The 22,202-nt window shown below is 44.7% G+C and overlaps 1 protein-coding gene across 2 annotated transcripts in view; it reads left to right on the plus strand.

The window, feature by feature from the left end:
* Positions 1-22,202, plus strand: part of pHCl-1 (pH-sensitive chloride channel 1) — an 877,177-nt gene that overhangs the window by 227,149 nt on the left and 627,826 nt on the right. Inside the window, exon 3 of one of the 2 annotated variants that reach the window (XM_076211873.1) lies at positions 3,533-3,582. The exons of the other annotated variant lie outside the window; for it this stretch is intronic. The gene's annotated coding sequence lies outside the window, so the exon portion shown is untranslated. The remainder of the gene's footprint in view (positions 1-3,532; positions 3,583-22,202) is intronic. 2 annotated transcript variants of the gene reach the window in all.

The raw sequence follows: 22,202 nt of genomic DNA on the forward strand, positions 1-22,202 counted from the left end.
AATGACGTCATCATGAGGAGCATGTATAAAAAAAAAACTAAGCGAAATGAAAATAAACTAGTGTTAAATCATGGTTTTTGTGAAATTTTGTGAAAATTACGATCCTTTGCATTTATTCACTTGTTCATTTACTTATTAACAATTTTGGTTAAATATGGGGTATTTTATGCTGATCTCACAAACATGTATATTAAAACATAACTAACAAAACAGTCGGACGAAAGAAAGAGTTGCGTAAGCAAAACTATATATTTCGATTGCTAACTGCAATCCTCTTCAGTGACATATTTACAAATGTGTTAATGCATTTCTCACTAGTGATGTATATCAAAAATTAACCTATTCAGTAACACAATGGAGGACAATTTCTGCCAGGTTAAAATAAACGGGGATTAAGTAATTTCCCAAGGGTGCGTCACATGACCTATATTTTGTCACTAATGTCACATTTTCTTTTCCTTCCTCTTCTCTTCTCTTCCCCTCTCCTCTTCCCCTCTCCTCTTCTCTTCTCTTCCCCTCTCCTCTTCTTTTCCTCTTCTCTTCTCTTCCCTCTCCTCTTCTTTTCCTCTTCTCTTCTCTTCCCTTCTCCTCTCCTTTTCCTCTTCTCTTCCCCTCTCCTCGTCTTTTCTCTCTCCTCTTCTCTTCCCCTCCCCTCTTCTTTTCTCTCTCCTCTTCTCTTCCCCTCTCCTCTTCTCTTCCTCTTCTCTTCTCTTCCCCTCTCCTCTTCTTTTCCTCTTCTCTTCTCTTCCCCTCTCCTCTTCTTTTCTTCTCTTCTCTTCCCCTCTCCTCTTCTTTTCCTCTTCTCTTCCCCTCTCCTTTTCTTTTCCTCTTCTCTTCTCTTCCTCTCTCCTCTTCTTTTCTCTCTCCTCTTCTCTTCCCCTCTCCTCTTCTCTTCCCCTCTCCTCTTCTCTTCCCCTCTCCCCTTCTTTTCCTCCTCTCTTCCACTCATATTCACGACTCATTACACTTATCATTCATCCTAAGCACTCCCCTCCTGCACTACAGTGCTAGTCACTCCCCTCATGGGCTACACTGCTAGGCACTCCCACCTTACACTGCGAGACGCTCCTCCCCACCTTGTCTTGCAGTGCTAAGCACTGCCCTCCTGTCATACACTGGTAAGCACTCTCCTTCCCAACACTGCTAGACACTCCCTCTCCTGTCCTACAGTGCTAGGCACTCCCATCGTGTGCTACAGTGGTAGGCAGATACCTCCTCCCCTCCACTGCTAGGCACTGCCGTCCTCTTTTGTTCTGCTAGGCACTCCCTCTCCTGTCCTTCAGTGCTAGGCACTACCATTGTGTGCTACAGTGCTGGGCGCTCACCTCCTCTCCTACACTGCTAGGCACTACCGTCCTCTTTTGCACTGCTAGGCATTCCTCTCGTGTCCTACAGTGCTAGGCACTCCCATCGTGTGCTACAGTGCTGGGCGCACACCTCCTCTCCTCCACTGCTAGGTACTCCCTCTCCTGTCTTGCAGTGCTAGGTACTCCCACCGTGTGCTACAGTGGTGGGCGCACACCTCCTCTCCTCCACTGCTAGGTACTCCCTCTCCTGTCTTACAGTGCTAGGTACTCCCATCGTGCGCTACAGTGCTGGGCGCACACCTCCTCTCTTACACTGCTAGGCACTGCCGTCCTCTTTTACACTGCTGAGCACTCCTCTCCTGCCTTACACGGGTTGGCACTCCCCAGAGAGGCATTTGTTCGTCTTTCCGATATGTCCTACCAGGAACGGGCCTTGGAGACACTGTGTTCAATTTTGTGTGCGATGTCCTCCGAGGGTGACCCACTTTAAAGAACCATAGTCTCCTCTGAGCAGAGAACCCACTTTGAGAACACTATTGGCTCGCTTTTCTTTCCGTCCCTGACTCAAGTTATGGTTCCTCATTTGTGTGTCACTCTTGTGTGTGTGTGTGTGTGTGTGTGTGTGTGTGTGTGTGTGTGTGTGTGTGTGTGTGTGTGTGTGTGTGTGTGTGTGTGTGTGTGTGTGTGTGTGTGTGTGTGTGTGTGTGTGTGTGTGTGTGTGTGTCTGTGTCTGTGTCTGTGTCTGTGTGTGTTTGTGTCTGTGTCTGTGTCTGTCTGTCTGTCTATCTATGGGCTTTCTCCCATATTTCTTGCTCCCATAATTTACGGTACTTGACGCAGTTGTTAGACGTCTTGTGAGCCTTCAGTTCTTTGTTTTTCTACCCACTCGGCGTTCTTCGAGATGTGACCACAGACCCTTGTTTATCCTTCTTCATGTTCCTTCTTCTTGTCCCCCTCCTCCTCCTATTCCTCCTCCCACTTCTCCTTTTCTTCCATCTCTTCCTCATCTCTCCACCATGCCCTTCCTCCACGCACTTCGTCTCCTCCTATTCCTCCTCTTTCTCCTCATCTTCTTTCTCCTCTTCTCCCTCCTTTCTTCACTTCTTTCTCCTTTTTTTCTTCTAACCCTCATTCCTCTCCTCTTCCTACCAATCCTCCTCCTCCTCTTCCTCCTCCTCCTCCTCCTCCTTTACCTCCTCCTCCTCCTTTACCTCCTCCTCCTCCTTCCCATCGTCCTCCTCCTCCTCCTTTATCTCCTCCTCCTCCTCCTTTACCTCCTCCTCCTCCTCCTTTACCTCCTCCTCCTCCTCCTTTACCTCCTCCTCCTCCTCCTTTACCTCCTCCTCCTTTACCTCCTCCTTTACCTCCAATTCACATCTTCATATATTCATATATCCATTTCCTACTTCCTGTTTCTCTTGTTCTTTGCGCTCCCCCTCTCTTCGTCTTTGCCCCGGGTCTTGTTTCTGATGATCTGCCTGCAAAGGAAGCAAACTCCCACCCACCCCCCACCCCACCCCCCTCGCCTCCCTCGACGGTCCGAGGGAAACTTGGGCAGAATTTCTGATCTCGTCCTACAGGTTTGCTTCATCATAGCTTCACCATTTGTTTACACAATTTCTACATCACAGGAATTCCTCCCCCTCCACCTCCCTCCCCTCCCCCTCTCCCTCCCTCCCCCTTCCCCTCTCCCTCCCCTCCCCCTTCCCCTCCCCACCCCTCCCCCTCTCCCTCCCCATCCCCTCCCTCTCTCCCTCCCCATCCCCATCACATCCTCATGTCCTTCACTCCTGATCTCCACCATTACTTTACTTCCTCCCTTCCTCCCTTCCTCCCTTCCTCCCTTCCTCCCTTCCTTCCTCCCTTCCTCCCTTCCTCCCTCCCTCCCACCCTCCTACCCTCCCTCCCTCCCTCACTCACTCCTTCACTCCCTCCTTCCCTCCCTCCTTCCCTCCCTCCTTTCCTCCCTTCCTCCCTCCTTCCCTCCTTCCCTCCCTCCCTCCTTCTCTCCTTCCCTCCCTCCTTCTCTCCTTCTCTCCCTCCCTCCTTCCCTCCCTCCCTCCTTCCCTCCCTCCCTCCCTCCCTCCCTCCCTTCCTCCCTTTCTGGGAGACATGTCCGGACCCGCCTTTGCCCGCCCTCCCGCCCGCCCACACACATGACCATGGCTTCGCAAGAAAATCGATTGAATTCCGGGAATCTCAAACTTTTTTCTTTTCCATTCCAGGTAGGACCATCGTCCCATTTTCTGGAGGAGTTTCGTGTCTCCGGGGGAAGGTAGTTAAGAAAACGTTTTGTTTGCAGTTTTACCCCCCCCCCCAAAAAAAAAAAAAAAAAAAACGCTGGCCTTCATGTGTCCAGATTTGCGTCCATGTCAAATCCACCTTCAGGTGGATTTCGTTCATGGATTCATGTGGTGGATTTGTCTCGGGTGGACTCTGATGTGTGTAATCGGAACCATGCTGATCTTGTATTCGTTTATTTGTGGGTTCGAATCCCGCACTCCTCTCCGATTCCCAACCGTGCCTATCACTTACCCCCAACAGCCCCGCAAAGCGCACAATAGAGCAAAGTTGACGGCTTCGGCCGCAGCTAATCAGCGCCTCCCGGCGTAGACTCTTCACCCACAACCTCCCTACTGTCACCAGTAGATGGAGGGGCGAATTTTGGTCACTGTATGCGTAATACGTTGGGTCGATTTGCCTGTTTGACCTCCCCCAAGGAAATGTTGTCAAAACGGACACGTTTAGTGTGAACTCGTGTGTGTATCCTGCCAAAGGGTTGCCCCTTGTAGACATAACTCGTACTTGCTTGGACAAGAACAAGGAGGGTTGGCGAACAGCTAAGAACTTCCTGAATGGTGTCAGGTCCCAACACATTGTGTTCTCATCTGACATGTGGGGTTTATTACCGTGTAAACAAAGTATGAGGTAACTTTTATTAATTACCCATTTATCCATTTTCTTTATCTGTTGATTTATGCCTTGTTTTTTATATTTATGTAATATATAATTCATAATGTAGGTATTTTGGTATATTATCTATTATGTGTCTATCGTTTTTATTTATTATTTATTTATTCATCTATTTATCTATTTATTATTTAACAATAATTGATTCCATTCAGCTGTGGGATTACTTGTACGGAGACTGATGAATCCCGTAATGTATAAGAAGATGAGAAGGTTCCATCAGGCCAAAGCCTCTGGTGTCCTTTGCCTTGCATGCTCGGGCAAGTGGCCGTCACCATTGACAGCTCTATTCCCGTGGCGAGGTCGATTCCTAACGTGTCAGGGAAAGTCACCGGGGGCAGTTGAAATAAGCAACTAAAGAGGGAGAAGAGGAGGGAGAAGACGAGGAGGAAGAGGAGGAATAGGAGGAGTAGACGAAGGACGTGGAGGAAGGGTAAGATGGAGAGATGAGGAAGAGAAGGAAGAAAAGGAGCAGAAACGAGAAGAGTAAAAGGAGGAGGAGGTAAAGGAGGAGGAGGACGGTGGGAAGGAGGATGAGGAGATAAAGGAGGAGGAGGAGATAAAGGAGGAGGAGGAGATAAAGGAGGAGGAGGAGGAGGAGAGGATCGGTAGGAAGAGGAGAAGGGCATGGAGGAAGGGTATGATGGAGAGATGAGGAAGAGAAGGAAGAAAAGGAGCAGAAACGAGAGGAGCAAAAGGAGGAGGAGGTAAAGGAGGAGGAGGAGATAAAGGAGGAGGAGGAGGAGGAGAGGATCGGCAGGAAGAGGAGAAGAAAGAAAGGAGAAAGAAGTGAAGAAAGGAGGGAGAAGAGAGGAAAGAAGATGAGGAGGAAGAGGAGGAGGAGGAATAGGAGGAGGAGGAGGAGACGAAGGACGTGGAGGAAGGGTATGATAGAAAGATGAGGAAGAGAAGGAAGAAAAGGAGGAAAAGGAGGAGGAGGGGGACAAGGAGAAGGAAGATTAAAAAAGAAAAACAAGGGTCTGTGATCACATCTCGAAGAACGCCGAGTGTGTAGAACAACAAAGAACTCGAGGTTAACCTTCCTCAACCCACCCCCGAGTAATAGCGAATCCTTTGGAATGATGACGTCCTTCGAAAGAGACTTTATTCCTGCTGGCGGCTAAAGCCGGGTCCATACTTGTTGCATTTCCACGTATCGTATCATCTTTGCGTCCTCCTCCTCTTTCTCTTCTTCCGCCTCCTCCTCCTCCTCCTCCTCCTCCTCCTCCTCCTCCTCCTCCTCCTCCTCCTCCTCCTCCTCCCCTCCTCCTCCTCCTCCTCTTTCTCCTTTCCCATCAGGTGAATAAAATCAGCAGGCGACAGGGAGAATAAAGACAAAGGTACTCGTAGGTTTTCAGCAGTGAGACTTTTACGTATTTTTAAACGAGTCTGTCTCGTTTAATGAAAGTCTAGTCCCAGCACCCACGATGAAGCATAAATTTGTGTTTCTTTCCATTGGAAAACAAGAAGCTTTCAATTTGCTGTCGGTCGGAAATAAACGCAGAAGCAATTCACTTGTTCATTAAATGCTTCATCTTTTTCTCTCTGTCTGTCTGTCTATTCCTCTCTCTATCTCTGTCTGTCACTGTCTATCCATTTATCAATCAAATATGTACGTACACACACACACACACACACACACACACACACACACACACACACACACACACACACACACACACACACACACACACACACACACACACACACGTACACACGTACACACACACACGTACACACACACGTACACACGTACACACACACGTACACACACACGTACACACACACACACACACACACACACACACACACACACACACACACACACACACACACACACACACACACACACACAACTCAGTGGCGCGGTTGATAGAGTCCCTGACTGTCACTACGGCGGTCCGGGTTCGAATCCTGCCCAGGGCTGAAATAATATCAGTATCACTGCGCTTTGATTCGTTACTCCAACTCTCGTGGGCGGGGAGTTGGGTGTGTGTGTGCGTGTAAGGTCACAGCATTACCCATAGATCGGTCATGCGAGCTCTGAACTCTCTTCCGGGAGGGAAATAACTGTCGATCACGAGTCCAGCACATGATCCAAAGACCAAGGTGAATACACACACACACACACATATATATATGTATATATATATATATATGTATATATATATATATGTATATATCATATATATGTATATATATACATATATATATATATATATATATATATAATATGTGTGTGTGTGTGTGTGTGTGTGTGTGTGTGTGTGTCAGACAGATATAGACACAGACACACATATAAATACAGACGTACAGACACACAGACAGACACATGCGGCCATATACACATATAAACATAGACAAACATATAGGCATACAGATACACAAACAGACAGACAGATAGACAGACAGACAGACAGACAGGAATAGATAGGCAGAGGCATACAGACGGACAGAAAGACATTAAACTTGACTCAATATTCTCTCGATAACGACATCAAGTTCGAGTCGCTCCTTCTTGCCCGGGGAATGGTTTCGCTCCAGAGCTCTGCCGTCATCTTCGTCTCAGTATTCGTTGATCCTTTCTTTGTCTACGTCATGGAAGTCGGGGACCTTGTAGTAGTTGTAGTGCAGCTCGTGGTTGTAGTTGTGGATGTAGTGGTGGTGGTGATTGTGGTGACGGTGGTGGTAGGGTGTCCGTCATCTTCGTCTCAGTATTCGTTGATCCTTTCTTTGTCTACGTCATGGAAGTCGGGGACCTTGTAGTAGTTGTAGTGCAGCTCGTGGTTGTAGCTGAGGATGTAGTGGTGGTGGTGATTGTGGTGACGGTGGTGGTGATTGTGGTGACGGTGGTGGTGATTGTGGTGACGGTGGTGGTAGGGTGTCCGTCATCTTCGTCTTAGTATTCGTTGATCCTTTATTTGTCTACGTCATGGAAGTCGGGGACCTTGTAGTAGTTGTAGTGCAGCTCGTGGTTGTAGTTGTGGATGTAGTGGTGGTGGTGATTGTGGTGACGGTGGTGGTGATTGTGGTGACGGTGGTGGTAGGGTGTCCGTCATCTTCGTCTGAGTATTCGTTGATCCTTTATTTGTCTACGTCATGGAAGTCGGGGACCTTGTAGTAGTTGTAGTGTTGCTCGTGGTTGTAGTTGTGGATGTAGTGGTGGTGGTGATTGTGGTGACGGTGGTGGTGATTGTGGTGACGGTGGTGGTAGGGTGTCCGTCATCTTCGTCTGAGTATTCGTTGATCCTTTCTTTGTCTACGTCATGGAAGTCGGGGACCTTGTAGTAGTTGTAGTGTTGCTCGTGGTTGTAGTTGTGGATGTAGTGGTGGTGGTGATTGTGGTGACGGTGGTGGTGGGGTGTCATTGTCTTGGTGGTGGTAATGATTGTTTTCACAATCGTTTGTTGCTGTGATATATCTCGTATTTCTTTCTGTTGTTTCTAGATTGTTTTGTACTAGTTTCGCAGCCTTTTCTAGATGAATCATCGTGATGTATGTGATGCCTCAAAGTATCGCTGTGTAGTCACAGGTATGAATCATTGTTACCAGTTGTTGCGAGACAGCCCTGAAACAGTCCCGAAACAGTTGTGAAACAATGTAGAGGAACGCAAGTGGCATAATTAATTCAACTTCAGAACTGATGTAATTTGCTTTTTGCAAGGACCATGGGTATCTGTAGTTACATAGAAAATCCTTGTCTCCCCATATAAAGAGGTAGACCAACCAAAGTATATTTTTGTCTTGTCTATTCGTGAAAAAAAAATAGATAAATAAATAGGGGAGGAGGGGTTTTAATTTCCGTGCAACGGCGCTGCATTTATTTACTTTGGACAAGCGTCTTAATTCGCTAGCGATTGAAAAAATGAATTCGCATCGTCAAACAGACGCTGGGATAATGTTAAACATGTTTAAACTTTCCGCTCGCGTCTGGCGTTTCAGTAAGGAATAAAGAAGCTAGCGTCTAGCGTCAAAAGTAGCGCTATCTAAACCTGCCTTTAGTCACTGTTTACGACCAATAGGGGACTCTGTTGCGGTGATCTTGTCCCTTCGCAACGTTTTTATCATTCTTGGGAAATGGACCATATTTGGAATTTTGACATCTGGGAAATTTAACTGTCCCGAAGCTTCGACGTTTTCATTCATTCATTCATTCATTCATTCATTCATTCATTCATTCATTCATGTGTTTGCTTATCTATTTATTGATTTATCTATTTTTATCTTTTCCTCTTAATTACTCTTGTTTAATTTTTGTTTTGAACATTCTTCTCGTGCCAAGGTCGCAGGAAAGGAAATGTTTGACCCCTCAAGTCCTCGTCTGTATGCATCGAGCACTATCAGTAGTTTGCCGTTATCCTGAAGTTTCAGGAGAGAATTGTCCTTCGATGCAAAATTGCATTTCTTAAGTCAGGAGGAGAAAATTGATGAGAAAACAGAAAAGGGGGAAGAAGAAGAAGAAGAAGAGGAAGAGGAAGAGGGACAGAGACGGCAAGGAAAAGAGGAAGAGATCGGAAGAGAGGATGTGAGGAGGACATGTTAATGGAGAGACATAAAAACAAATAAAGTAGTTTGTGAGAAAGGGGGGAGATGAGAGCAAGAGAGCAAAAGAGAGCAAAGAGCAAATGAGAGCAAAAAGAGAAAAAGAGAAAAAAGGCGGGGGGTTGAGAGGGAGGGGGGCAAGTGGAAGAGAGAGAGAGAGCGAGAGAAAAAGGCTGAACAGGAAAAAAACAGAGGGAAAGAGAGGAAAAAACAAACAGAAAAGTATATAAAGAAAAAAAATATTGACTAAATGCCATTGGGAGAATTTGGCTCGTACGGGAATAATCCAGAAGGGAAAGGAGGAGGAGGAAAGAGGGGGAGAGAAGAACAAATGAAAGGAGAGAGCATACGACAATAAAGTCGAACATAAGGCAAGGAAGATCGGGAGACCCTAATTCCCCTCGCCGTTCCGGGCCCTCCTCTCGATCCATTTTCTCTATAAAGCGTGTTTTCTCTCTAGCTGTTGTGACATTTCTACTTCCCTTTTCCTCTCTCTCTCTCTCTCTCTCTCTCTCTCTCTCTCTCTCTCTCTCTCTCTCTCTCTCTCTCTCTCTCTCTCTCTCTCTCTCTCTCTCTCTCTCTCTCTCTCTCTCTCTCTCTCTCTCTCTCTCTCTCTCTCTCTCTCTCTCTCTCTCTCTCTTTCTCCTCTCTCTCTTTCTCCTCTCTCTCTTTCTCCTCTCTCTCTCTCTTTCTCTCTTCCTCTCTCTCTTTCTCTCTTCCTCTCTTTCTCTTTCTCTCTTTCTCTCTTTCTCTTTCTCTCTTTCTCTCTTTCTCTTTCTTTCTCTCTCTCTCTCTCTCTCTCTCTCACACACACACACACACACACACACACACACACACACACACACACACACACACACACACACACACACACACACACACACACACAATCTCGTACTCTCATATATACACTCCCTCTCGCATACACACTCGTACACTCACTCACATATACAGACTCAGATACAGATACAGGTACAGGTACAGACACAGACACGTACACGTGGCCCCAGAGTTTCCGGCTGAAAAAGATCAGCTCCCTCGAGGGACACCTGGAACCAGAAAGATCTTTGTAAAGGAGACATTCAGTTTGAAGGATTCTGCTTTTGTGTCATTGAGACCACGGGACGGCGGAGTTTCACAAGCAGTGTCTTGGTGTCCAAGGGCGTAGGGAAGGGGAGGTGGGGGGGCTAGGGGGAGGACCCTGATACACAAGGGCGGGGCTCGTACCCTCCCTAACTTTGTCGAGACTTCGACGTCGAGGACCCTGAGAAGTCTCGGAAGTCTTCCTGTTCCGAGAACCCTCGTGGAGAGGATGTCTTTTGGTCTTAATGCATTTGGCGTCAGTGGTATACTTTAGAGGCTTTGTTCTGGCTAATCCCGGATGAATTTGTTCAGCCGAGAGGGAACTGTGGGTTAAAGAGGTTCTCCATCTGTTTCCATCCCGTTCTTATGCAGTGCTGTTCTTCATCCTTCTGGAAATCACTTCAACGCTGTTTATTTATTATTTGTTTGATTTCCATTTATTATCTATTTGTCAGTTTATTATTATTTACTATTTACCTGTTTGTTTATCATTTAACTATACCTATGTATTGTTTATTTGTTATCGTTTATATATATATATATATATATATATATATATATATGTATATATATATATATACTGTGTCTTGCGACACTGCTTCTGACCCAGGGCGGTGGGCAGGGTGCAGGGATGACCCGTCATCCAGGAGGTGCTCAGATGAGAGGGAGGGTGGGAGGGGTGTGGAGTGTATTTAGGGATGAAATGGGTGGGAGTGTTTTTATGCCTTTCCCTTTTTGGCTACCTCCCTTGGAAGGGGGAAAAAGCCTTGGTATATGTATGTATGTATATATATATATATATATGTATATATATATATATATATATATATATATATATATAATTGTTTTTTTTTTTTCGCATCCGACCTAGTTATGGACCAAAAGGTCTCCTTTTGGCATGCTCCACCTTTGTAAACCTTTGTAATCCTTTGAGAATTCACTAATTCCACTGGTTTTCGGATTGTGGTTCCAGTTTGGATACTCAGCGGGCCACTAAAGGTCCATGGTCCATAGCTTGTGGAACGCTTCTTTAGAAGCTTTATTCTGGCTACTTCCAGTTGAATCGATGAAATTGAGAAGGGAAGGGGACCCCGAGTTTAAGTGGGTTTATGAGGTTCATGAGAAGGGGGTCTTCGTATCTTGGTGATCCTCACTCCAAGGCTGCCTCTTGAGAAACTCCTGAGACTCCTAAAGAGGTGAAGAACTCCTCATGCAAAGATCCTCTTTATATGAGAAGTATTAAGTAACAGGAAGTACATCTTCGTTTGTGGAGACCTCTTTTGCGCTACGAAAAAACCAAGGAGTCGTAGGCTCCATACCTCGAAGACCACTTCGAGGAAGAATCTTCAGTTCGAGAGAGTACTAAGTAACAGGACGTACATCTTCCTTTGTGGAGACCTCTTTTGCGCTGCGAAGAAAACCAAGGAGTCGTAGGCTCCACACGTCGAAGACCACTTCGAGGAAGAATCTTCAGTTTGAAAGATGTCGAAAACAAGACTCCTGGCCTGGTTCCTCTTTTCATTTTTTTTTTTCTTTTTAACTCACGAAGACACATCAGGGTTCTTTTGAATTGAATGGAATCACATGGTTTCAGACTGGAAAGACTCCTTCAGTCCACGTTCTGCCCAATAGCTAAACAAAATCTCCTGGGTTATGCCAGAACAAAGTCTGTAAAATCTTCCTCAGAGTTGGAAAATTTACGGATGACCCCGCAGCTGAGTGCCTCACAGGAAAGCAACGGTCCCTCTCGACGAGAGTGCCACTTGGGAGCCATCTTAAGCATGAAGCTCCTCTCTTCTCCAGCAAAACCCTCCTCCACTAGGAGGGCCATGTATAGAAAAAAAGGGAGGCTGAGGGGGAGGGAGGAGAGGCTTCGCCATGACGGTTTCTACGAAGTCCCCCCACGAAGTTGAGGACTCCCTTCGACCCTCGACTTCGAGATCGCCTCCTACATCGAGCGACACATTCACAGTGGCTTTCTTTACGGGGTCTATTCTGGCTGATACCAGATGGTCTGACAGAGGAAAGGTGGCGTTGTTGAAATAAGACCCCCCCCCCCTAGCCCCTTAACCCCTTAGTTTGGTTTCGGGTCACCCTGATGGACAGAATCTCCCCTCATGGTCCCCAAGAGCCTGAAGTATGTGGTCGTGTTCAAGGGCTGAAAAGAGCAGGTTATGGAAATTTGATGCATTGTGGGGATGAACGCGGGATATCCCGTGCTTTGGGGAGCAGAAAACTTGGAGAAGGATGGAGAGCTCGATGAAAAAAGAAAAAGGAGAAGAGGAAAATAGAGGTGAGAATGGAAAGGGAGGAAGGGAAAGGAAGAGGAGGAAGTGGGAATAGGAAACATGGTAAAGTAACCAGGAGCATAGATTGTTGATTAACAGTATCATTAGATAAGACAGAAATTTAGATGGATATGTATAGTCGTAGGTACGTACGTATGTCCACACATACATGCATATATACATACACACATACGCACATATATACATATATAGTTTCACACATACATACTCACACACACACACACACACACACACACACACACATACACAAACACACACACACACACACACACACATATATATATATATATATATAACATATATATATGTGTATATATATATATATACACACATATATATATAATATATATATATATATATATATATATAATAGATAGATATATACACAAACAATGTATTCATATACCAAATGCATCAGGTCAAGTTATAACGCATTGCGTCTAACCCGATTAAAATCGGCTGGCATTACCCGTACTGAAATCTGTAAAGGACGCCACTGCAATAAAAAAGGCCGATTGAGATGGGCACAAAACTTCACCATCTAGTCCTTCCCTAAGCTAAATGAAGTTATCTGATGCTAGACAGAATGAAGTATGTAAAGTCCGTCGAAATGGCGAAAGTGTCGAATTATACATTGACTATTATAAACATGAATAATCAGATTTCTTTTTGACCATCACTATTATCACCATAACCATAATCATCACCATCAGTACGATAATCATCACCGTAACAGCCGCAGCCGCCGCCGCCATCATCATCATCATCATCATCATCATCATCATCATCATCATCATCATCATCATCATCATCATCATCATCATCATCATCATCATCATCATCATCATCATCATCATCATCACCACCACCACCACCACCACCACCACCACCACCACCATCATCACCATCACCATCACCATCACCATCATCATCATCATCATCATCATCATCATCATCATCATCATCATCATCATCATCATCACCACCACCACCACCACCACCACCACCACCACCACCACCACCACCACCACCACCACCACCACCTGTTTATACATTCACTTTTTATTCATTATCTATTTGTTTACGTAACTGTTTGTTGTTCAACCTGTTTAACCTATTATCCGTAATGAAATTTAGATTTGTTCAGCTTCGTAAGACGTCTGATTAATGAAGGAAGCTGGACTTGAGTCTATGACTGTACGTTCTGCGCGAGTGTAGTCTCCTTGTTTAATCTGCATTGCAATAGTTGCAATTAGCAATAATGTTCGCTGTGGAATGGCGTGCAGTATCTTTGACGCAACGCCTCCGTCTACAATTACTTCGTGCGTGCTCGGTCGCACAGAAGCAGCCCTCTTCTGGGCCTCTCCCTCGCCTCGGCCGAAGCTTCTCGAGACCTGAATGGAATAGTTTGGTTTCAAACAGAAATGAAATCTTTAAAGTACGTCATTAGGGGAAGGAGAGTCAGAGGTCATATTGAATTACAACAAACTAAGAGGTTGGAGTAGTTTAGTTACAACCAGAAAATAATACATTTTAAGTGCATCACAAGGGTTAGGAAAGTTTGAGGTTATCTATAAATTCATTCAACCCAAAAAGGTTTCTCAAAACTGAATAAAGTCTACTGGTGTTTTAGACTATTGAAAGTGTGTCTTGGGAAGGGAAGGGAGAATTAGTTCTGGGAGTTTGCGTACTCACCTGGGTTTTGTAATCTTTCTGCATAAATGAGCCGAGGAAACGGACCTGGAGTAAACACTCGAGAATGTAAACACAGTCGAGGTTGATTGCCCTTGCTTTGCAAGGATGAATGCTGATGACGCTAGTTGCGCTAGTGTTAGTGGTGTTTAGGGGTAATGGTGATGTGTTGCTGGCTGTAGTGATGATGATGATGACGGTGATGATTGTGATGGTGATGATTGTAATGATGTTGGTAATGTTTGGTAATGGTATGTTGGCGATGTGTTGATGATTTTGGTGATGATGGTAATAATGGTTGTGGTGATGGTGGTGGTGGTGATGATGATGATGGTGATGATTGTGATGGTGATGATTGTAATGATGCTGGTAATGTTTGGTCATGTTATGTTGGCGATGTGTTGATGATTTTGGTGATGATGGTAATAATGGTTGTGGTGATGATGGTGGTGATTGTGATGGTGATGATTGTAATGATGCTGGTAATGTTTGGTCATGGTATGTTGGCGATGTGTTGATGATTTTGGTGATGATGGTAATATGGATGTGGTGGTGGTGGTGGTGGTGGTGGTGATGATGATGGTGATGATTGTGATGGTGATGATTGTAATGATGTTGGTAATGGTATGTTGGCGATGTGTTGATGATTTTGGTGATGATGGTAATAATGGTTGTAGTGATGGTCGTGGTAGTGGTGATGATGATGATGATGGTGATTGTGATGGTGATGATTGTATTGTTGGTAATGTTTGGTCATGGTCTGTTGGCGATGTGTTGATGGTTTTGGTGATGATGGTAATAATGGTTGTGGTGATGGTTCGAGTGGCGGTATAGTTAGACAGTTCATCTGGTGATAGTGATGGTGACAGTGCTTATCTCCAGCCATTTATCTGCTCATTTGGTCTCTCTCGGATAAATCAGATCTCCTGGTGGTAGGGAGGTAAGTGGGTGGGTAAGGAGGGAGTGAAGGAGGTGGGTAGGTAGAGAGGGAGGGAGGGAGGTGGGTAGGTAGAGAGAGAGGGAGGGAGGTGGGTAGGTAGAGAGAGAGGGAGGGAGGTGGGTAGGTAGAGAGAGAGGGAGGGAGGTGGGTAGGTAGAGAGAGAGGGAGGGAGGTGGGTAGGTAGAGAGAGAGGGAAGGAGGTGGGTAGGTAGAGAAAGAGGGAGGTGAGTAGAGAGGGAGGGAGGGAGGGAGGTGGGTAGGGAGGGAGGTGGGTAGGGAGGGAGGGAGGGAGGGAGGTGGGTGGGTGTTCAAGGAAGGAGGGAGGTAGGTAGGTAGAGAGGGAGGGAGGTGGGTTGGTAGGGAAGGAGGTGGGTGTTTAGGGAGGAAGGGAGGTGAGTGGATAGAGTAGGGAGGGAGGTGGGTGGGTGTTTAGGGAAGGAGGGAGGTGGGTGGTCAGGGAGGAAGATGGGTTAGGGAAGGAGATGGGTGGGTAGGGAAGGAAGGGAGGTGGGTAGGGAGGGAGGGATGGAGGGAATTAGCTAAGGTGGGAGGGTGGGAGGGTGGGGTAAGATGGTGGGAAGATTCAAAGATGAGTAGGAAGTGGGATAAAGAGGAACGTGAGATTGAGAAGAATGTGAGATAGAGATGAGAACGTGAGATCGAGAAGAATGTGAGATAGAGGTGAGAACGTGAGATTGAGAAGAACTTAAGATAGAGATGAGAGCGTGAGACTGAGAAGAATGTGAGATAGAGATGAGAACATGAGATTGAGAAGAACGTGAGATAGAGATGAGAGCGTGAGATCGAGAAGAAAGTGAGATAGAGATGAGAACGTGAGATAGAGATGAGAACGTGAGATTGAGAAGAACGTGAGATAGAGATGAGAACGTGATATCGAGAAGAACGTGAGATAGAGGTGAGAACGTGAGATCGAGAAGAACGTGAGATAGAGATGAGAACGTGGGATTGAGAAGAACGTGAGATAGAGATGAAAACGTGAGATCGAGAAGAACGTGAGATAGAGATGAGGTGGTACTTCAGCGGAGATGAGGAAAGGGGGGAGAGGAGTGGGGAAGGAGAGCAACACAGGAGGAGGAGGAGGGGGAGGAGGAGGAGGAGGAGGAGGAGGAGGCGAAAGGAATGCAAATATAGAAATTGGAAAAGGAAGGGAAAGAGAAATACTGCAATGAAGGAGTAGAGGAGGAGGAGGAGGAAGACGTAGAATATGGAGTTGGTAAAGGAGACAGAAGAAAACTGAAGAGAAAGGAAAGGAGGAAGTGGAGGAGGAGAAATAAGAGAGGAAAGTTGTTTGGTTTAATGGAGATAAGAGGGAAGGATGAAAAGCGAGCGAGGAGGAAGAAGAGGAGGAGGAGAGGGAGGAGGAGCAGGAAGAGAAGGAGAATAGGGAAAAAGCGAGAGGGGGAGAGGGAAAGGGAAAGGAATTAAAAGAAAAGAAGAGAAGGGAAGATGGGAAAGAGGAAGGAGGAAGGAGGTGGAAGAGGGTGGACAAGGAGAAGAGGGGATAGAGTTGAGGGGGTAGGAGGGGAAAGGTGGAGGGGGAGAGGGAGGAGGAGGGGGACTGGGAGAAAGAGAAGAAAGGTGGAGGAAGAGAATGAGGTGAAGGGTGGAGGAAGGGGAGGGGAAGGGGAGACTGGGAGAAAGAGGGAAAAGGTGGAGGAAGAGGAGTGAAGGGTGGAGGGGGAGAGGGAGGGGAACAGTAGAGGGAAGAAAGAGGGGAAGGGTGGAGGGGAGGAGGGAAAGGATGGAAGGGGAGGTAGGGGAAGGGTGGATGGTGAGAAGGAGGGGAAGGGCAAAGGGGAGAAAAAGGGGAAGAGTGGAGGGTAGAGGGAGGGGATTGGTGGAGTGGGATAGGAAGGGAAGGGGAGAAAGGGAGGAGGAGGGGAAGAGGTGGAAAGGGAAAGGAAGAGGAGGAAAGGGAAAGGAAGAGGAGAAGTAGGGAAATGGGAGAGGGGGAGGAGGAGGGGAGGAGGGGGAGAGGGAAAGGAAGGGGATAGAGGGAGAGGAAGGGGAAGGGGAGAAGGAGAGGGAGAGGAAGGGGAAGGGGAGAAGGAGAGAGAGAGAGGGGAAGGGGATAAGGAGAGAGAGAGAGAGAGAGAGAGAGAGGAAGGGGATAAGGAGAGAGAGAGAGAGAGAGAGAGAGAGAGAGAGAGAGAGAGAGAGAGAGAGAGAGAGAGAGAGAGAGAGAGAGAGAGAGAGAGAGAGAGGAAGGGGATAAGGAGAGAGAGAGAGAGAGGAAGGGGAGAGGGAAGTTAGAGGGAGGTACCGTTGGTTTTGCGGAAAAGTCGAGATAAGCATTTATGCTCAAAGAAAACGGAGATTGAAGGAGGCGGAAGGGGGGAAGGAGGAAGAGGAGAGGAGGAGGAGGAGGACAAGTTAAAGGAAAAGGGAGACGAGAGGACGGGAAGGAGGAAGAGGACGAGAGGAGGAAGGAGACGACAAAGAAGAGGAGGAGGTAGGGGGCTGAGAGGAATTTGTGGGGTAAAGGAAGACTTAGAGATTGGGAGGAGCAGGGTGGAGGTGGAGTGGGTGGAGGTGGAGTAGGTGGAGGTGGAGTGGGTGGAGGTGGAGTGGGTGGAGGTGGAGGTTGAGTGGGTGGAGGTGGAGCAGCAGCAAGTACTGCAGAGGGCGGGAGGTCAAACAAAGTGGGCGCATAAAGGACACGCACTAGCTTGTTTGGTGAGTTCACAAATAAGGAACGTTTGCATATTTTTCCAAGACGTTTTTTTAACGTTTGCATATTTTAAAGGAACGTTTGCAGACTTTTTGAGAGAAATTTTACCGACCTTTTTATGGAACGTTTCCAGATTTGTTTAAAGAACGTTTGACAACATTTTGAACGAATATTGAGTATTTTTTTTAAAGAAAAAGTTGCCTACTTATTGAAGAAACATTTTCTGTTTTAAAAATCCTTTAAAGGAACGTTTGTAGATTTCATAGATGTTTGAAATGTTCAAAGAAACTTGTGGAGGGATAAAAAGGTTTGTAGATACCTTGAATGTAGGTTTTTAAAGGCACGTTTGCCCACATCTTGAAGGAACATTTGCCGACTTTTTGAAGGAACGTTTGTAGATTTTTTGAATAAACGTTTCTAGCCTTTTTGAACAAACTTTTTTCTGTGTAGCTGCCGATTTTATTCACTTTAAGAGGTGCATGACCTTGGACTTTCTGGGGCATCCATCAAGCGGCTAACGTTTTCCAGAATAAAACGTTTAAAGAACGTCAGCGAGATTCCTGTTTTTAAACCTATCTTGACCAGCTTTTTGGTTACAGATGATGATGATGATGATGATGATGATAATCATAATCATCATAATCATCATCATCATCGATGATGATAATGATGATGATGATAATAATCATAATTATCATCATTATTTATTTATATATTTTTATTTATTTTTATTTATCTTTATTTATTTTTATTTATCTTTATTATTTATTTATTATTATTATTTTTTTTATCTATTTATTTATTTATTTATTGGGTAAATACGCAACTACTACCATTGGAGAAGCTTAGTTCTAAGATTCTCAATAATCTATCTATTGATTCTCACTTAAAGACTTGATACCCAGTGTTACCTTCAACAGCTTCAGCGGGAAGTTTCTTCCAACGTCAAGAGACCCTATGTCTATGGGTGTTGATGTATCAGAAATCAAAGGGAGTCTCGTAGGTTCTCATCAAGTCCTGGCAGGAGCTTGATGGCCAAACACAATAATTGGCAACAACCCTGGTGCTTGCACCACAGAACCACCTACGTAGCTGTTAATTAAATTTACATTCAATACGCTCGTCAGGAACACCTAGAAAATGTATGGGTGTATACAGGATTCGAACCTGCGCTTATAATGCCTTATATATGAAATTTGGATCCGGTTGAAGGTGACGAGTTTCCACTACACACAATACATACTTTGATATTAAACTGGAGGTCGCTTGGGGAGGTCAAATTCAGGTCATGGCCTGGGTTCGGTATGCCCGCGGCTCGTCTTGTTTGAGTATGTGTGCAAGTTAATATGTTATCACTACTGTGTAGATTATGTGTTGCCTGAAGATGTAATATGTAAAAGATGTTACCGTCTACTTTTTTCTCCATTGTTTTTGTCGCATGGATTATATATATATATATATATATATATATATCTATATATATATATATATATATATATATATATATATATATATATATAATATGAGTGTTTATCTCACCATTCCATTCATGTCTTACGGGGCTGGGATAGGACTAGGCATCCTACTCCCTGTAGCCCCAAAGGGGACACTCCTAGAAAAAACAAAGGCATAAGAGGGCCTGGGAGAAGTTTTCCAACCAGAACGCTAATATTTGGATCCTTTAATGCGTGTGGGCGTGGTACAGATGAGAGTAAAAGGGAAGAGATATGCAGTATATTTGTAAGAAGAAAGATGGATTTGTTGGCATTGAATGAAACTAAGTTGAAAAGGAGGGGCGACTTTGTGTTTGGGAGTGTAGTGGGTAAGGTATCAGGAGTGAAGAGAGGGTGAGGGAGAAAAGGGTTGGCTATATTAGTAAGTGAAGAGATAGGTAAGCGTGTGGTGGAGTGGAAGGTTTCTTCAAGGTTAATGTGGATGATGGTGAAACTGGGAAGGGAGATGTGGGTCTTTGTAAGTGCATATGGGCCTGGTAGTGAGAAGAGCGTAGATGGAAGGGAGGCTTTTTGGAAATATCTAAATGAGATGCATAGACGTTTTAGGGGGAAATGTAAATGTAGCAGCATTGGGAGATCTCAATGCTAGAGTAGATGAACCAATAGACGGAGTGGTTGGGAAGTGTGGAGTGCCAGGAAAAATCGTAGTGGAGAGTTGATGGTGAAGTGTCTAGAAAGAGAGTTGATGATAGCTAACACAGTGTTTAGAAAAAAAGGGTGGTAGATAGGGCTTTAATGAACTATATAGTGGTACGCGGGAGAAGAGTAGAAAGAGTTTTGGATGTATATGTTCTTAGGGGAGAGAGAGGGAGGACATATCACTTTTTGGTGGAAGGTAAGTTGAGAGTGGAGGATAGATGGAGAAATAGGAAAAGGAGAGAATGGACGAAATGCAGGGATGACCTGTCATCCAGGAGGAGCCAAGAAGAGAGGGAGGGAGGGAGGGGTGGTGAATGGGAGTGGTGTTTGTGGGGATGAAATGGATGGGAGTGGATTTACGGCTTTCGACTTTGGCTACCTCCCTTGTAAGGGTGAAAAAGCCCTTTGTGTGTGTGTGTATACATATATATATATATATATATATATATATATATATATATATGAGAGAAATTCGCTAGTAACAGCGACATCAATCCGATAATTTTTATGACAGTCGCATGCAGGATTCGAACCCACTGCTATCGGCCGTAAGATTACCTTCACAGAGCCTTAGCCTGTGTCTGTTGGTGTAGTGGGCTAAATCTCTGTGAAGGTGATCTTACGGCGGATAGCAGTGGGTTCGAATCCTTCATGCGTCTGTCATAAAAATTATCATTGCCACCTCACCTCCATATTTGTTTGTCTTTACATACATTCGTCTGGAGGTGGCAATATGCAAGGCTTAGAAGTGAAGGAGTTTTTTCACAGAAAGAAAATATCAAGGTGCGTCACTCAGCGCATATATATATATATATATAATATTATATATATATATATATATATATATATATATATATATATATATATATATATATATAATATATTGGGAAGTTATAAAAGTAGATACATGCATTAACATACATACGCATACTCAATGTTAATACTTTTTGGCTCTCCTCCATTAGTCATGATATATGTAGCTCACTAGAGAAACAGATAAACGAGGGCTGAGGGGGAGAGATGAAAGATTAACTTGGGGACTTAGAATCCAGTATTCCAGACTTCAGAACAAACCGTATTCAGAACAGTTCTATCTCTGCCTGCAACTGTTTGTGTATGCATATACAGGGTTCCGTGCTTACTATTGGTCCAATTTGCATACCCCCATTCAGACCCACGGCCTCTCCTTCGCTGAATAAGGACCTCCTTTTCCTGAATGTGATCCCTGAAAGGGACACGCAAAGCCTCACTGGGTTATTGAAATAACACGGAATACACTTCGAAAGTTTGTGGTTTGTTTGAATGGAGCAGATGAAGTGAAACGGCGTATCTCGGAAGTGTTTAGATTAGTTTGGGTGAACATGTAATGGAGAAACTGTAATGTTTTGTGTTCTGATTGATTTATTTGGCCGTTAGGTTGACAAGTTCCTTTCTCTCTCTCTCTCTCTCTCTCTCTCTCTCTCTCTCTCTCTCTCTCTCTCTCTCTCTCTCTCTCTCTCTCTCTCTCTCTCTCTCTCTCTCTCTCTCTCTCTCTCTCTCTCTCTCTCTCTCTCTCTCTCTCTCTCTCTCTCTCTCTCTCTCTCTCTCTCTCTCTCTCTCTCTCTCTCTCTCTCTCTCTCTCTCTCTCTCTCTCTCTCTCTCTCTCTCTCTCTCTCTCTCTCTCTCTCTCTCTCTCTCTCTCTCTCCCTCCCTCTCTTTCTCCCTCTCCCTCTTCCTCCCTCCCTCCCCTCTCCCTCCCCCTTCCTCTCATTCTTTTTTTCATCTCCTTACCTGGTTAAGGACCAAGAGTTCTCAAACAGTCAGCCTGTCTTGTCACTGTAATCCACTCACTGTTTTTCTGTATAATCTTTGTACATAGATGCATACACACAAACATGTGTACATACATACATACATATACATTTACATATGTATATACATACACATATACATACACATATATACATATACATTATACATATACAAACACGTATATACATATACATATACATATGCATATATATATATACATATAAATGTTCATATATACATACACACGCACACGTACATACCCATATACATATACACGTACATGTACATACATAAATCTTTGTAAATGCACAGAGTAAAAGAGAGTAAAAAAGAGAGAGAAAAAAGTGAAAATGGTGAAGAGAGCAGTGGAGGGCTCGAGAGTTCCCAAGGGACTGTTTCTGGTGCTGAACTGAGGAGGACTCTGCCGCCGTCCACATATTGTCTTTCATTGCTTATTCATTTCATATCTATTGATTAATCTTTTGTAATAATATTTTTTATTTCTTTAATTTACTTTTTGATCTATTTTAATTTACCATTTTAATTGAGTAATTACTAAATTTATTGTTTTTTATTTATCTATTTTATTTATTCTTCTATCTGTTTTTGTTGATGTATATGTTTTTACAAGTTCTGAAGATGCGATGTTGCCACATACATATTACTCTTTCAATGTTGTTGAAGATGTGGCACATCGTGTGTGTTCGTGTGTAAATGTAAAAC

The sequence above is a fragment of the Oratosquilla oratoria genome, chromosome 29, assembly GCF_046742065.1.
Source record: "Oratosquilla oratoria isolate Oo_2021 chromosome 29, ASM4674206v1, whole genome shotgun sequence".
NCBI classification, from domain to species: Eukaryota; Metazoa; Arthropoda; class Malacostraca; order Stomatopoda; family Squillidae; genus Oratosquilla; species Oratosquilla oratoria.